This window comes from Chiroxiphia lanceolata, chromosome 13 (assembly GCF_009829145.1).
Source record: "Chiroxiphia lanceolata isolate bChiLan1 chromosome 13, bChiLan1.pri, whole genome shotgun sequence".
Classification (NCBI taxonomy): Eukaryota; Metazoa; Chordata; class Aves; order Passeriformes; family Pipridae; genus Chiroxiphia; species Chiroxiphia lanceolata.
This window is the reverse complement of record NC_045649.1, coordinates 5,242,201-5,260,474: the sequence shown is the minus strand read 5'-3', so window position 1 is coordinate 5,260,474 and position 18,274 is coordinate 5,242,201.

Genomic DNA, 18,274 nt, shown 5'->3' with positions numbered 1-18,274 from the left:
TCACTCTTTACAGCTACTTGAGAGGAGGTTGGAAAAATGTGGGAGTTGGTCTCTTCTCCCAGTAACAACTAGGACAGGATAAGAGAAAATGATCTCAGGTTGTGCCACGAGAGGTTTAGATTGCATATTAGGAAAAAATTCTTCACTGAAGGAGTGATCAGGCATTGCACAGGCTGCCCAGGGAAGTGGTGGAATCACCATCCCTGGAAATGGTCAAAAAACTATGTAGATGTGGTGCTTAGTAACAGAGTTTTGTGGTGTATTTGACAGTGCTGGATTAACAGTCAGACATGATGATCTTAAAGGTCTTTTCCAACCTTAATGATTCTATGATTCTATTATCAATAGATAACCCTCAATAATGTATCTGAATTTTGGAAGGACTTCATGAAAAGGCCAGATGGGCTATGAGTGAAGTTCCCCCCTGTCTACATTGAGACAATAAACCTTTTTTTTTTTTTTTCAGGTCAGTGCAATAAAAGTTGACATCATATGTAACTGAGCTTTTAATATGATATGTAATTGAGCTTTTTACATGGAGGAATTCCCCCAGGAGTACCCTGACCTGAAAAATTGTGTGAACTTGCTGTCGCTCTGTATAAAACCAGTCATGTTCCAGCAAGGTCATCCCAGCAGATTTACCTCAGCCCTCTTTGGCTGATCCCCTGCAACTATGAGTGACCATGAGTTGTGCAGGAGGTCTCTGTGTGTTGTGCTGTGAGTTGGGTGTTGCATGGGAATAGCCTGCATTTCTCTCCTGTGATGGGGACAGTCACTGGGCAGAGAAGCTGGAGGTGAGGAATCCTGTTCCCACCAACCAGCTGGTTACAGTTTGGACTGGCCAGTGCAAGGCAGTAGAGAAAGTTGACAGCAAAATGATTGCAGCTCCATCACCTGTTTTGCTGCCATGGTGGTTTGGCTCCCTGCCTGCTCTGTCCAGAAATGCTGACAAGCTTCTGCTTCTCAGGGAGGGTCCATCATCTCCAAACACACCTGGAAAAGTCCCCTGAGTTCTCCAAAAAGTTGGGCTCGTTTCCATTAGGAATCCATACGCTATTCTATGAGATGTACTGGCCACTAAAACCTTATGCAAATAATTATTACAGCTAAGCCATGGCCGTAATTTCCATTTCACCGAGGTCAGTTGTGTTACATTTTTTGGATTAGTTGCTGGTGGTATAAATGGCTTATGTTCTTCTTTGAGGGTGCTGGTTTTAAATTAAATATAAAGCTGGGATGTGTGCATCTGCTTTAGGCTTCCAAGCTGCTAAGGTTCTCTCTCTAATCAAAATCCATTACCTTTCATGAAATGCAAAGGATTAACCCTTAAGTGACTCTGGGGACACTGTTCAGTTAAAGTTACCCTGATAAGTCGGTGCTACACAGTATTTATGCTTTCCTGTTGAGATAAATGGTCCCTGGGAAGCGCTGAACTAAGCAAGCCAACAAGCATAGAATTTCAGAGGTTAATTGCATTCATGTTTTTTTCCAAAAATGGCTTTAGAAGGACTGTTTCTCCATTTACTATTTTTAAGCCGGTTAAAACTTTTCTCAGTGCTGTATACATCCTTCATACAACAGGGTTCTGTTTTTCCTGCTGCCAGGAACACGCCTTTTAAAGATATGGAAACACAAATGTGCATGCAGTGGTGTTAAAGGTTTATCTTTCAGTTAGTCAAGGAAGGAAAACTAGTGAGAAAATCAGAGGTTTCACTTGCTACAAAAAGTGAAGGAGAAACAAGATTTAATTTTAAGCTGCGTAGAGTGAATACTGGAAATGAATTGTACTTTTAATTAAGTTTGTCAGCCTGTTATGCATGGCTGAAGCTTAAGGAAATATTATGGAAGTGTGGAAATTCAGGGCAAGAGAAGATGGTGGTTTATCTCTTATGTTCTTGAGGAGAAACATGGTACATGTAAAAGCTGCACCACTCTGCTTTCATCACCTGCTTGTCCTTCCTGACCCAAAGAGGTCACATTTTTACCAAGCTTTAATTTAAGGATATTTACTTACACGTTTCAAACTTGAGCATGTTATTTTACCTTTGTGCATGAACAAATGGGAATGTCTGTGTTGATCCTGGTAAATCTACTTAAGCGTTGATTCTTCCCCTTCAACAGGAATTGAGGGAATTCTTGCCCTCTTGCCCTTGTATATTTTAAACACCTTTTTGAGGAGTTTCCCATTTAGCACAGAAATTAGCACACAGGGTCCTGTGCACCTCCCCTCCTCCTATCAGCTCATCCAGGAAATCTGGAGTGGGTGGGAGCAGTGAGTAATCCTGTTGCAATTAATTAGATGTAATTAATCCCGTTGGAATGGGACAGGAGGTATGGAGGTTGCAGGGGTGGTTGTCATGTTTTTCCCCCTTGGTGGGAGAGGGTGTCTGTGTCAGAGAGTTTTGCTTTGGCAGAGCTGGTTCCTTTGAGAAATGCACAGATGTCCAACCTGGAAAGGGATGGAATTCTGGTGCTCCTGTGAGCAAGGGAAGTTTGCTGTAGTTTCCCCTCAGGAGTAGGATTTCATTTGAGATTTTTACTGTCACTGAGAATTGTTAGAATCCTTGAAGTCTCAATTTACTTGACATGAATCAGCTTGCAAAACTCCTATTTATTCTCAATATGCAGCATCCTCAATATGCCACAAGAATCATTAACCTACGTAAATTAACTGCATCCTCAAAATGTATAAACAAGCTAATTTTAAGCATCCTCTAGATCTGAGTGAAACATAGTTTGTGTGCTAAAACATTGAAAATTAGAAGACATGACGGTGAGAAGAATAGTGATTAACACTCAGCTTTTTATTTTCAAAGATCTTAACAAACTCTGATTAATAATTTAATAAGTGATGTATATTAAAGTGTAAATAGTGGGAAGCCTCACAGAGATTTGGCTGCCATGACAAAGGATTTTTTTTTTTCAGAGAAATTTGATGTAAAGTTAATTGAGCAGCTAAATGAGCTTGTACATTCACTCAACTTTCAAAACTCCAAGGTTAAAAGGTATTGCAGTAATATAAAACCTGGAAGTATTTCAAAATAAAGAATTACATTTACTTTCTTTTGAATTTCTGGTTTGGATGGCTAATAAGGTGACTGATAACTAAACATTAGAGTAGTTTAGAAAACTGTTAGAGTAGTCCTGTGTAGTGCTGGACAGTCACTATGGCTGTCATTTGGAAATGCAATTCACCATGACACATCTTCCATTTGATACTTACAGAACAAATTAGGCAGAAAAGCACCTCATATTCCCAAATACTTTTAGCCAGTGGGCTTTTCAAGGTTAAATAGACAACACGCACGATCTTTGAAGTAGCAAATGGTGCTACTAAAAAATCCATTAATACACACATTAGCAAAAATTTGACAGGCCCTTGTTGGAGACAACTAACAAGGGATGGCTCACAGGACCAGCCAGTCTTCCATGAGGTTCATTTTGATAATTATTTGTTACTTTGAGTGCAGTGATAAAAGCATGCTAATATGCCACAGTGGCCTTTTCTTTCCTCTGGCTTATTGAAAGACAAATTCATCTTTTGGGCAAGACAGTACAATGGCATGGCTTCAAAAAGGTGCTTTTAAATTTCTTTGCACTGTTTTTCTGATTCTTCTATAATTGTTTTCGGGGAAAGAGCAATCCACTGACTGCAGCTGTCAAATATTCAATCTGCTGAATAGCATTAGCTGTCAAATTAGTAAATATTATCTGTATTTTGCAACAGCCACCAAAAATACAATAGAATGGTGAGAATTCTAAGTGATTGTGTAGAAAATAGATCTCTCCTCCTTGGTTTATTGGAACTTAAACCAACAATGGGTTTGCCCATTGATAACATGGACCAAACATGCAGTGAGTGCAGCTGCATCACCACCCTTTGTAAAATCTACCTATTTGTATAGAGCTCTTATGACTGACAGTTTTAACTTAAGGAAACACCTGGGCTGGTATTTTGTGGGTCCTGTGTAGGTTGACTAGATGCTTGCTAAGGTTGAAGTTTTCTGTAAACTCTGTTGCTGTTCACCAAAAGCATTTCAACATGTGTTCAGCTTTAAGCCCAAGGATAATGACATTCCTGTCCAGCAAAGCACTTAAGCAAACACTTAAATTTCAAGATAACAGCAGCCTTGCATTAAGGAAATGCTTGTCTTTAAATAGAGAAGCCAATATTCTTCCTTCTCAGTACTTCCTTACCTACAAGTTGTAGATCACCCAGCTCCTCCTGCACTTCCTTTGAGAGCAGGATCGGTGCTATTCTAACCTTTTGCAAGATCCTCGAAGCTATGCACAATTCCTACCCTTCCTCAAAAAAATAGCCTAAATGTGATTGCCCATGTGGGTCAGGAGTTGGACATGAGGATTGTGCAGATGGGAGGTAAAAGGCTTCTGCTTCCAGTGGGTCTTTAGGACCTGCAGTTTTACCAGTCCCAACACCACACACAAAGGTTCTCACTGGATCAGCATAATCTACCTCTGAGTTGTTTCCTCCTTAATCATGCTGATGCTCAGGACACTTGGGGTTATTTTCCTTGTTTCTCCACTTCTTTGTGCAACACTTTCATCAACACTCAGGTATCCTCAGAAGAAATTTTAGTGTACATATGAAAATTTCCATCCCGGATCCCCAGGCCATTTCCAACGCTCTCAGTCAGCTTTTGCAGTGTCGGGAGTGTTTGTGCTGCTCTCATCTGCATGATGTTGAGAAGCACTGCCACTGCCACTTCTCAGAGGCACTGTCCTCTTCACCCTCTTCCCAAGGAGGTGACAAAAGTCTTTCATTGTGTTTGCTCTGCAGCACCATCCCCTCTGAGATCATGAATAGTGTGCATGACCATGACAGTGCTTGGCAAAGTGGGGACAGGTTTATTTGGTGTATCCCTCCCAAGGCCTGCAGGGGCATCACACTACCTTCCCCCTTTCCATATTAGCTCAACCTTCACTCTTCCCTCATTAAACAGTGCATCACCACGTCCTCACTTAAGCACATAACAGCTCTTTGAAGCTGTGCTCTTTCTCTGTCCTTCAGAATTACACAGTGAAATCCATTTGGGTTCAGTTTACTCTTCCTGAATACTGAATTTTTTTTTTCCTTTAGATAAATAGTTGCTAGGTTGTGCCATTAGAAATTTTGGCGATGCTTAAGCCTAAAAAATAAATGAAAATAAGAGCAAATGGATTCATGATTGTGCTCCTGCACTAGGGGCCACAGTGTTCTACATGATCAACCTCTTTCAATAAGTCTGAAAAATTAATTTCCATTCTGTCTTAAAAATAGCACCTTGTTGAACCAGATTGACATTAAAATTATTATAAAAGGAAAGATGATATTAAATGTATGGAAACCACCTTCACGGGTACTCAGGTACCAAAGAGAGAAAAATAAGAGGAGCTATGGAGTATTAATGAGGAAATTATTACTTATGGCTTGAACATTTAACGGTCCCCAGGCAGTTTGTCTTGGAGTAGGGAAGTGTTGATACTTGGCTCAAATGTGAGTTGAGTGTGGATCAGCTGGGCATGCAGAGGACTAGAAATGCTGAACTTTGCCCCCAACCTGCTGTCTGAGTTGAACAGACTTTTGCCTCATTTCCTGTGGTGCAAGGAACAAGGAGCTGCAGGACTTTGCATTCGTGGGGGTGATGTTTAATCACTTTGAGATGGCATGTGTAAAGTTTGCAGCTTGGTTGCTGCACCGTGGTGTGAAGCTTCACAGCTTTAAGTGTGTTTTTTGTGAAATGAGGAGCTGTTTGCACCCACCTTGTTGTTTTGGTGGACAGTTAAGGCATTTGGGGACTACAGATTGCCCAAAAAGTGATTAGCAGAGCAAGGGATGAGACCTGCATCACAACATGTCCAGAGTTTGACCATCCTTCCTCTCATCACATGTGCTCTTCGAGTGAGGGAAAAGGGTTTTGGAGAGAAGAGTCTGTATCTGCTGAAAGTGGTAAGCTGGTGGTTTGAGCCACTCCTTGCCTTCACCCACATAATCAGAACCGGATTCCTCCTCTCTTTGAAGCTGACTAATGTAGTTTTTCACATAAAATCCATTTACTCAGGCTGCATGCGGGAGGAAGAAGGGTGAACTTCCCCATAAAGATCACGAAACACTTTGATATCTTAGCCTGGAAGGCACCATAGAAGTGCAGTGGATTATTATTAATGAATTAACTAAATGATTAATTTAGTTAAAAGCTAAATTATTTAATTATTCATTAAATTAGCCCCAAATGTGACAGCAGCAATGAGACGAGCACTCAGCCTGCAAAGCAGTAAAACAACTGGCGTTAAAAAGTTGTTTTCTCCATTATTTAATGAATTAAAGCTTTGGTTATAAACAAGTCATCCAACAGCCTTTTCAGGCATGGTAGGACTGATGCCTCTCTGGTGTGTCATTACAGCTGATAGCAGTGAGAGATTGGAGACAAGATGAGGTCGTTCCTAATGAAGATGAACTTAACCTTTTTGGTAGTGGGATGTCTAAATCTAATTAATCGTATTCTTAGGAACTCTAACTGAGGTGATTAAAGACATGTCATTTAACAGCTACTTCCCCCAGGAGAACAATTGAGGGTTTACCAAAACTGCAGAGGTTTTTCAGAACTTAAGCACCTTTTCTAAGCAAGGGGGAGGGAAAGTGAAGCCAGGTTCATTTCTGATATGTGGCTTCATTGAAACCAAAAACACACCAGAAAGGAATTTGGACTTGTTCATTTTTTCAGCTGCACCACTAAGGTTTTCAGCTTGTCCCTCTTCCTCCAAAGAAAATTATTTGAGAGCAAAAATGAGGATGGGCTATTTCTTAGCATGTGCTGACTTACTTTCTCTGCCATAAGAGAAGCTTTAAAATAATCATTTGCCCAAGGAATGGCTTAAGCCCATGTGTAGGTGTGACTGCACAGGAGACCCAGCTCCTGTGACTGGTGATGCTGTGCTTTGCTCAGGGGATGACACACCAGACAGGTAGCACAGGCAGAGGAAACCCCTTCAAGGAGATCCTAATTTGAATACACAGGGTAGAACTCTGCAGAGGAAAAATGGCCTCTGAGGAGTTGTTGAACATGAGTTCAAGGGCAGGTGTTCAGATAATAGCTCTACGTGCAGTGGATGTGGTGAGAAATAATTTCTCTGGTCCATCAGGGGTTTATATGAATTTTATTTGTTAGTGGAACTACTACAGCATATTCCTGCCTTCTCCCCCAAAATAACAGCTGAAAGAAAATGATTGTAAAAAGAGCATTTCTGTGATGGCACTCATCCAGGATGTGGGAGATCAGAGTTGAAGCCAGGCTTGGGATGAGCTACCATGTGCTCATCCAGCTGCCTCTCCACATGGAGCAGTCCCACCAGAGAGACTGGAGAAGCTCTACTCCAGGGAGTAGCAGGGAAATGCCTCTGTGATGTGGGAGAACAACTTTCTGTTTCCAAGATCACAGGACTGTATATTTTCCACTTTTCAAGAGCATGGTCCAATTAGCAGTTTACCTCTTTCTCTCCAAACACTTCATCCTGGAGGTTAGAAATCTTCCCCAACAAATATCTTGATGAATTTGCTGTAAAAAGTGTTTTATTTTCTGGCATACTGATGTTTCTGATCAGAAAGATGCTCCAGTAAAAATCCTCAGCCAGCTTTAGTGAGCACTTAACAGAACTGATTTACCTACATCCTTAACTTCCTGAGCACTGTCCTTTATCCCTGGAGACTGCAAGGACTGGCCCAGTCAGATATGTCGGGTTGACCCGAGCAGTCAGAAATGTCAAGGCAGCCAGTCCTGGGAGGGAAACATTTCCTCAGCCTCTTTGCAATACAGTGGCTTTTATCCTCTGCTCAGCCCCGTGTTCCCTTTCCTTTCCAATTCTCTTTGGTGGGCACAGGAATGCCAACTGACACTGCCATTATCATCTCACAAGGCAGAAGTCAAGCTGCATTTGGGAAGAGCTATTTAGCCAGTTCCATGAAGTCTCACAATTTAGATCATCTATCAACCACTGGAGTCCAGCCCTTGATTCAGCAACATCCCAGACAGACAATTAAATCTATCATCCTAACTTGTCCTATTGAAGTCTGCTGGCAGGCACAAGGCTGAAGTTATGTCTGTCCTTGAAAGATTAGACCCCTTATTCTTCTCTAGCACTTCAAATAAAGTAGTTGGAAGCCAATTTCTTGTAAAGTTCACCGGTTTTCCACCTGCAGAGCAGCTGTGGGCAAAGGGCCCTGTGTTTTATGACTATTAATAATTCTACCCCCGTGCTACAAAAATACATGAGAAACTTCAGGAAATTTTTTCAGCTCAGTACTTGAATTCTAGAATTAGACTTTGAGACATCTTGTTTCACACATACTGCAGAGGCGGAGAATGGAGACAAGTTGTCATGCATGAATGAAGATTCTGGGAATTAGATGAAAGAGATTTTCCCACCTCCTAATAAAAGTCAAAAGTGACTCATCTGAAATACAGGAGAATTAACAGTGGCCAATAATTTCAGTACTGCTTTGCTAAAGTTTGATATTGGATACTCTTACGAAAAATATGACCCAAGAAATTCTGTGTGAAGCACCCAAGAGCCAGAAACTTGATGGTTTCATGTTAGAGCTGTTTTTAGACCAAAATTTTGAAACAGAAGCCTCTCTGCTCTTTTCTTCCTCAAATCCACAGTTCTTTAAGTCTGAAAAAGCTTCTAGAAGGACTTTTTGGCCTGTTCTTAAAACAAGAGTTGACAGGTTTCAGAACATCTATTTTGTAAAATAAGAAAGAAAAATGGTCTCAGGTTAGTGGCCATTAACATGTCAGCTACATAAATCAGATATCTTCCACCCTGGATCTTAATATTTAAAATAAAATGTCCACATGGGACAATGAAAAGTTGGAAAATAATCACCCGTAGACCTTTATTTCCCCCAGGTTCCGGGGGGGGGGGCATTATGGACATGTTAATTTTAGAGGCATTTAAAAAGACATTGCTTAAATTTACCTAGATCTTGATTTTTGGCTGACGAAATGTTACTTTAAACTAATTTACACTATCCATCAAAAAGTATGGCTTCGAAGGAAAAGATTTAGATTTTTAACACAGGACCATAAACTCCCAAGGACTTTTAGACAGTGAACAATGAGGTCAGCCATCCTTTTGAGACACTGGCACAGTCTACACCCTCCAGAGGTTCTGTGTCTCACTATTTGTTGCTGCAGGGAGATCTTTCAAGATCTCAAAAGCTCGCTGGGGTTTGGCCTGGGTTCCTACCACCTGTAATTTTTAGCTCTGCAACCAGGTGGGAGGGGATTTGCACCTGGTGTAATCCTTGCAAACAGGAATTTGGCTTGGAACTAACAGGATTTGATTTGGAACCAGCAGAGAGATTCTGCAAAGGTCTTTTTTTAGCGTGCTGTGCATGAAAATTATCTGTTTCTTCTCCATTTCAAGAGGGAAGAGGCCTTAAGTTTTGTGGTTTTGAGGCTGCAGTGGGGGAGGTTTCCTGGCTCACTCAGTACAACTCCAGGGAAGGAAGCAATGAGTTTAGAAACACCTATTGCCTAAACCCCTGTCTGTCTGTAGATCAAAAGGAGAACAACAGATCAGCACAGTCACCTCCGTCCTTCTGCATGAAGATAAACTTTGTGCTGAAGAATTCCTGTTCTGAAACCTTTTAAATAGGATTCCTGAAAAAAAAAAAAACCCACACACCACAGAACCTTTTCCCTGGGAATTCCATCCAGCTCATCTTAGAGTTGAGCTGCTTTACAAGCAGGGGAAGAAATCCCCCAGCTTCATTTCAAGTTGGGGATTTGCAGACATGTGTAGGCTTCAGTCTCTTTAGTGAGGGAGTGCTAAGAGAGATGACATACTCATATATTAACCACACAATAAGCTACTTACTCTCCTCTCTGACACCAGAACCTGGCTCTGGGGGGGCAGCCAGAGCATCATCTATTTGAAGGAGCAAAGGTGAGGCACCACACTGGTGTTTTTATGAATATTTCATAGCTTGGAGCAGTAACCAAGAGCAGTCTATTCCCCTACAGATGCCTAGTTATGCCTTAAACAAAATGCAGAGTGTAGCTATAAGCAGATGTACATTTGTTTAAATTTTCCTTTGTACATTAGTAAGTTGACTGAAATTGCACAGGCAGGGTGTGAAAACACTGTACAGTGGAGAGGAAGAAAGAAAGATAAGAGACCTCAAGGGTCTAACAGCGTTTTTCTTGTACTCATTTCAAATGACGGGAAAGCACATCATCAAAACCCTGATAAAAAAACCCCTCATCTGCTGCCTGTGCCTGGCACCTGGGAAGTGCTCACTGTGTTGGTGGGACCAGCCCTGCAATGTCCCACTGCAGGAGGCACCAGTGCCAGGTGATGTGGAGGAGAAGAGCTGTCCCCCCGTGCTGCTTATGATATACAAACAAGCAGCTTTGATTCTACCACGTCAAAGGCAAGGGTAACACATGCCTCTGACAGTGATTGCCCTTTCTGTGACTCTTCCCATTTCATTTACTCAGCAGTTTCAGTCCAGGCTGTTTTTCTGAAGGATACTGGAATAAAATGAAAAAAAAAAATAATCCAAATTATTTCTCAATAGCATTTTACGTTGTATACTGGTGTTAACCTCTAGCAGAGTTCCCCAGAATTATCATTGGTGGTGGCCTATGGATCAACTTTAAATTTTGTTGCCTAGCATTTTCTGGACTTCTTCACAGCATTAAGTACCAGTGGCTCTGCAGTAAAAAAGTGAAAATTGCGTGTAGTTTTTTGGTATTAAGATAATGACAACTTACAGCAAATTTTTTATTGCCCAAATTTTCACAGCTAACAACCTTCAAAAGCAGCAATATCCTGTTGTATTTCCTACGTGCTTGCACTACCAGAGGAACGCAGGTAGCTCAGAGGACTAGGATCCTAAATGCCACGTGTAGTAATTTGATGCACAACTGCCATTAACAATAATGGGAATTGTATGTCTGATGATCCATCATGCAGAGCCAAGAAAATTCAGCCCTGGGGGTTTAACCGTGCACCGTTCAAAAGTGCACTGCAAAATATGGAGACAAGTAAAGACTAAGGAGCTTGTTGCTCCTTTCGTGCCCATAAAGAGATGCCAAGAACAGCATTTTTAAGCCTCGTGGAAAAATCCACATCTCTGTTTTGTTTTGTTGTTTGAGGTTTGGGTTGTTTTTTTTTTTTTAATTGGTAGGGCAAAATAAAGAATTTCTAAGCTCAACTGTTTAAGTTCAAACTTTGAACTGGCTGCTTGTAACCAGGTGATTAAGTACCCTCTGTACTCTCAACCTCGGGGCTGGGTGTTCACAGGGTCAAGGGCTTTGCTAGCTGGCTCTCTTCCCTCTTGAAATAAGCAGACTGAGCTGTGTAAATGGCATGAAGGCCCAGAAAAACCTTGGCTGATCTCCTCTCCCTGGCATTATTTGATGAGCAACCTCGGCATTGTAGCTGGTTGAAAAAATAAAATAAACCCCTAGTTTTCATCTGAGTTCTTCCAGCCACGTTTAATTATTCATCTCTTGAAATCACAAACATGAAAACATTCTGGGATAATTTTCGTCTTTGTTTGGCTGTTTTTCATGGATTTTTTTTCCCCAAAAGAATACTTGGTTACCTAATGAAATTTAGTCAGCACCCAGCTTGAAAAATTCATCACACACCCAAATGAACAAGGAAGTACATGTGTTCCCCATGGGGGAGGATCTCACAGGAAAAGCAAAATAGTGCCTTGTGCACAAGGACAAAATCTGGGCCAAACCAATTCCTCAGATTTCTAAAACCAAATCACCACTGGATCATCTTCTCAGACTTCCCGTATGGCACAACCTGTGGAAGTTCAGCCCATGCTTCATTACTGACCCAAAAGTCCATTGAGTGGTGATTTTTCTTTTTTTATCTCATTGATGTTTTTATTTAAGGCACAGTCTTCCTCTGAAAAGTCAAACTCTTGGAAGGTCGGCCTCTCTTTGTGCTCTCCTTGTGCTCATCCATGTCAGCAACAAATGTATTTTTCTTTCTTATTGCTCAATCAGTGATGGAAATCAGGCACGAGTACAGGGCAAGTGTTGAACCTCAGCTTTAGGCACGTGTCCTCTCTCTCTCACAGACACGAGCTCAAATCAGTTAAATCCGTAGGATTCTACTAAAAATGAGGAATTGATGATTTGGGAGCCCAAACTGACTTAAAAATTCTTTGTTATTTCTAAGTGTGAAAAAGGAGAGAATGGGAGAATGTGAATGTGAGCTTCAGATCTAGAGCAGAGCCTGCAGATCAGGCAGGCAAAGATGCTTTTGAGTTGGAAATGGGGTGCATCTGGCATCAGGGTTTCAGAGAATTAATGTTGATCTCTTGTGTGTCACTTCCACATTCATGTTTTGCACTAAGATGGGTTTCACCTTTCCTGTAGGATTTTTTTCCTTCAAGCTTTTGTTTCTCATCTCTTTGCCACTGGAAAAATAAGTTACGTGGAAGATAAGCTGAAGGATTGTTCTTAGACATAAGGGTTTCTTACAGTTTGATGTAGTTCCTCACCCTGCCCCTTTGAAGGTTCCTCTGCAGTGTGACACTTCAAAGGGAATAGAAGAGCAGCCATGTGATGCTGCCAGAAGTGTTTTGGTTCAAGCTCCTTCTGTTGGCAATTTCTGTGTTTTGGGTTTTTTTTCTGGAGAGGAGAATTGTTTCCCAAAGTGGGAAAATCTCCATCATCTGGAATATTTAAGAACAACAAATAAAGAATTAAAAATTAATGATCTGGCTCAGCAGTAGGGGGTTTTTAAGGCTTAGAGGCAGAGTATGGACAAAGTGGCCTAATAGCCTTTTTTCAGCTGCAGTTTTCATGGCCCTAAAATGCACTTGACTTAAATAATTCACTACCCTGTGTTCCCAGTAAGCTCCCACATGTCCCTTTCATGGCATACACTTGTACTGTCTTAATAAATGGCCTTACATTGGTTTAGTCATTTTGCCACCAACTGTCTCTTCTGCTTTCCCTGTACTTTTTGTGACCTAAGAAGTCCTTTGGAAAAAACAAAAAAACCCCTTGCTTAATCTTTGTTATGCATGTCCCTGTGTTTTTCGGCCACAACAAGCAATGGAAGGGTGGCTATTTTTTAGCTGTATAAATGCAGAATCATGCACTTGCTGATACACCTAATTTGATCATGGAATGTTGTTGGCTGCACTCAAATGACCCAATTACAGTTCATGCACTTCAGCAGCCATTTCTCCACCCAGGCTCCTCACTCGCATGCACAGGGGCACATATGCGATGTAAAACACAGTTGTTTATGCTCTGCCCAGGACAAATGGAGTTAAGAAGTTAATATTTGAGATCTGCACTTATTTAGTTTGCTTTTTTATTGCCACTTCCTGATTGACAGCTATTCAGAAGAGTGTTTCTCTGGGCTGTGTTTGTATTCTCCAGGTACAAGTGTATACTGTATCTATTAAGACCTTCTGATGTCTGTCACTTTTATTATACTCAATAATGTGCCTGTCGTTTTAGCTAACACCTGATTCCCATTTTTTGGGGGCTGTTTTTTCCTCTTTCTTGCAACATTTAGCTTTTCAGAAATCACAGGCTGCGTCTTCAGAACCAGCCCTTAAATCTGCTCCAGCAATCAACTGCAGGTGCAATTTTGTGAGCACAACCAATTGCAGGAGGAAATTATGGAACTTAAAGATCAAGCCTTGCCCTGATTTGTAAGCACAAATAGCAAGCCTAAACGAAGTCGATCTGTAAGTGCTCAGTTTCTCAGGGTAATGCTGCTGTTTGCACCCGCAAATTAGATGATAAGAAATCAAATCCTGCTATTCGCAGTGTCAGTTGATTGCAGGATGGATGTGGGAGGCTGAGGTGAAGTAAGTCCCTCTGAAAATGCAATCCTTCAAGCCCACTTTTGCTTTTCCAATAAATGCAGAATTTGTCATGCACTGTTGGCTAATCTGTCTGATTTGGCACCTTCAGCAGTTGATGGTATCCCTTGCTTCATATTTTTTTAAAAAAATTAAATTAAAAAACAGGGAAACTAAACCTAAATCTGTGGGGATGCAGAGAAGGTGCTTGCAGGAAGCTAATTATATGATTCAGCCCCATAGATGCTGTTCCCTTATAGTAAACATCAATTTTGAGAGTGAGTTCACAGGTGCTGGGACAAGAACTGGGCAGGAAACTCACCTGCCCCATCCCCCTTCCTTTCTTCAGCGTGTTTGAGTCTTTGGAGTATGTGTTCATCAGGCAAAGACTGTCTCTCAGGACATCTCTGTTCATTTATAGTCCCCTCTCATTGCAGCCTGGTGGCAACAGAAATTGGAATGGATAAATTGCTACATAATCTCTGTGCCTTCCTGTGTGTTTCTTAAAAACGAAGCATAAAATGTTTTATGTAGTCCCATTGTTGGGTTATAGGTTAAACTCAAATCCAGACATATTTTTTGAGCCTCTTACACTTTGGACTAAAAGGTAATCATTTACTACTGGCTATCCAGAATTTTATATCTATATATATCTCAGGGGTTTCCTAATATACACTTAGTAGTTTGAACTCGATCATAATTACACTGTTATTATCTTCATAAGCTTTACTTATCTCATTATCAACTCCTTCCCATGTTGGAGGTCAGTGGAGTATCCCTTCTATTAGCCATTTAATCCTTTTACCCAGTAGCTCTGTTCTCATCGATTCACTTACTGTATTTCTCTGCAGCTAATATTTCTGACATTTCAGACTAACCTCTCCCCTTGCCTTTTACTCTGTCCAAAGTAATCTCTACCCCTATAGATTCTGAGTTCATTACTGCCTGGTTTAGGAGTGCTGCAGGTCGCCACTAAAACCTTTATGGTTTTGCCTTTGGAGTCGCGCATGGTCGTGTCGCTGCAGTTTGCTGGGGCTGCCTGTCCTTAGCATGGGGGGGAACAGGGGGAGACCATCACAATGTGGATTATTTGCACAGAGACAGGTCAAGACTGTTGTGCTGATGGCAATAAATAAAAGGAACCCATTCCCATAACAAGCAAAAGTACTCTGAAATTACCATTCTCATAACCCAGTACTTTTGCTCATTTATTTTAGATCAGATATCTTTGCTGATGGATACTGTGTTGTTTTAGAGACAGCATTTATTGATTTCACTTTCCCTTTGAGACATAATTAACATTTTTTGAGGTTTTGTTTCTTAGTCCCTTTCCATCATATTGTCATTCACGTGCAATCCCATCCAGCATGAATCCTGGTTTATATTTCTGACTGGGGCTGTCACTGCAGACAGGAACTTCTGCAGAGGAAAGAGAGAGATTGGTTTTAAAAAAAATCTTCCAGCTCCTTTCCCGAAGAAATGATTTCCTGTGCACTAACTTGAAGTATCATTAAATTGTAATTTTTTTTGTTACTTTTTTTATTTTCCTCATGTGGCAGTTACTTTGGCATCCGGAGTGCACTTCAGCTCCTGGCAGTCTAAAGGGTGCAGCTGAACACGTGCTAAGTCTAGCAAGGATAATTACACCAGCTGTGACCTTTTTGAACACATTTGGTCCAAAGTAGTTTTCAGTCACTTTTGATTGACTTAGAGCTTACTTGAATTTGCTTTCTGTAAACTTTAAATATTACCTTCCTGGTGCCCTGGTTAAACTTGGTTCTGCATGTGTGTGTGTGTGTGTGGTGGGTGGTTTTATTGTTTGATATTTGTTCCTCTTTATGATGTTTGGTGGCTTTGGGGAAGTTTTGCTGCAGACTGGGCCTCATGCTCAATGCTGCTTTGGGCTCAGGTGGCTGTAACAGGCTCTGAAAGGTGTCCCTGGAGGTGGGCACTGGGTTCCTGTCCCTGAGGAAAGGAGGGATGGAGTCAACTCATGATACCTCAGCAGCTCAGTGATTCCTATTTTAATGCCATGTGCTGTGTGCCTCAGCTCTTAGGGGAGATGAAAATGAAGAGATAAAAGTTCCCTCCTTTTTTTTTTTTTTTAGGGGGGAAGGAGAGGGTGATGGTGCTTGCTTAAATCAAGACATTGTTGGTGTTTATGAGAGTCTCCTTGTGGAGTTTTGGTTTTCTGCTTCATGGTTTTTACACCTGTAACGCTACATCTTTGGCTCTGGTTTGTTATCAAAGGGTGGCTCCTTAATTAAGGCAGCTTTATTCAAGAACAAATGTCCTGCAAGGTATTTAACAGAGTTTTTACTTCTGTGTTAGAGGTACACCACTGAGTGTGCATGCTGGATAGTAGGATCAGTTAATGTAGCATTATTAGAAGCAGGCCTACCAGAAAGTGCATGAGAATAATTTGTTGCTATTTATGCATTCCTCTTTTTCATCATTCTTATGCTCACAGGGTATATATATATAGAGTCATATTTTATTATTTCACCCTTTTTGGCTTCTGTGCTACAGGGCAGGCAGAGTTGGCAGCATTTATCAGAGTTGGTTGCTTTCCACTAAACAATTTCACTGTTGACCAAACAATACGTTTGTTTCTCACGGAAGGTTGTGCTTACTGTGAAATCCAGGGAACTGTCAGAGTGGAGATATATAACTTCAGGCTGCTGAGAAGATCCTGGGGCTTCACAGGACTTTGTAGCCTCTCAGTAGCTGTGGCTGAGCCCACCCTGTGGTTTCTGTCACTGCTGCTCTTCCGTTGAACAGAGCTGGGTTTTGTGGGAGTGAGTTTCTTCCAAGAAGGGTAAGCAGGGGTAATCCTGTTGTTGGGTAAACTACACCTAAGAGGATTAAAGAGGTGACATTTGTGTCCTCTCTGTGATCATTCACTTCTGCTTAAGATTACAGAGAGGGGCTTTTCTACTCAGAACACACCAATCTTATGTCTGTGTCTGACTGGGACTGGGCAAGTGGGCTGCTTCCCTTAAGAATTCCATTCTGGGAACATCTGTGACTACCAGAGAGATTCTTGCAACAACAGCACAGCTTGATTACATTTGGAAACAGTGGAGGTTTACAGGGTAAAGCAGTTGCTGCTGGGGACAGGACTAATTTTAAGGGTTTTTTCTCAGAGAGAACTCGAATGGCTGAAGGTCCATTAGCGCTGGGAGTACACTGCGTGCCTCTGGAGCACATCTGCCAGGGTTGTTTCATCCCAACACTTACATCCTTGGGGACTGCTCTGTCATGTGAACCAAATCAGCGCAGGGATGATGGAGAGGTGCAGTTCAGTAGTGCACTGCTGATCTGCAATCAAACCCTAACAAAGAGGCACTCTCTGTATTTTGCAGCAGGAACAAAGCTCAGAGAGTGCTTTTAAAACAACCCACAGTCTGTATTAATCCATCTCACCTAAAACCTCCTCTCTGTCTCAGATAAGTCCCTTGTGCTCAGATCCAGCTCATCTAACACCAGGGCCACCTGTCTCCTGTGAAGCCTCGACGATGTGTTTTTGTCTTTGAGTTCCCTGGCTGCGAGCGGGGCCAGAGCTCGTTCTGCCGCTCGGTGGGTGCTCGAGGCAGAGCCTGGGATCCAATTACCCAGGCTTTGCCTCCACACAGCCCTTAAGTGCCTACTGAAGGATGATTCCTCTTAAATCATTCTTTCTGTCGGATTTTTTGCTCTACACCACACTCTTGTTTGTTTAAGCCAGCACGGTCACATATAAAACATTGACAGCACATGCTCAGCGTGCAGGTAGTAAAGAGGGCATCCTCTCAACAGCTTGTCCTCTTCAGCAATCCTTATTTTTGTATATTGCTGTTTCCACTGAAATCTTGCAGGTTGAGATTTTGTTCTCAGGGAGGCATCAGGCTCTACATTCCTGTAAATCCCACCCCAACTGTGCATTTGGCACAGTCGTGTTGTTTTAAAAGGTGGTAAAAGCAAATAGATGGCATGTAATATCCCATTAGCTAATAATGCATGCTCCACTGAGCTGGGTTTGTGTTCCATGCAGGTTATACACAATGCTATAGACATTGTGGCCAATTTTTTCCCTTTCTTAACACAGAGGTGGCTTCTGCTGGAATCTTCATGTGGAAGTGGGTCATGAAGACATGGCAATGCCCAGATGTATGACCCCTGTGGTAGCCACCCTGCTGTAGGCACTTTGAGCCAGCAATGCCACAAATGGAATCAGAGCCTGGTAAAGGCTCCAAGCCAAAATGCTTTTTATATCTGAGCAAAACAAACGCTCAGCATGAAACGAATTCCTTCAGAAACATGGATGCAGACAGGTTCACACCCAGGAGACTGCAGTGCAAGGACCAAATGCTGCATTGATTTAGAGGACCTGGAAGTAAAGGAGAGCAGGCGTTTTGGCCAGTTTGTGGGGCTTTTTTCCAT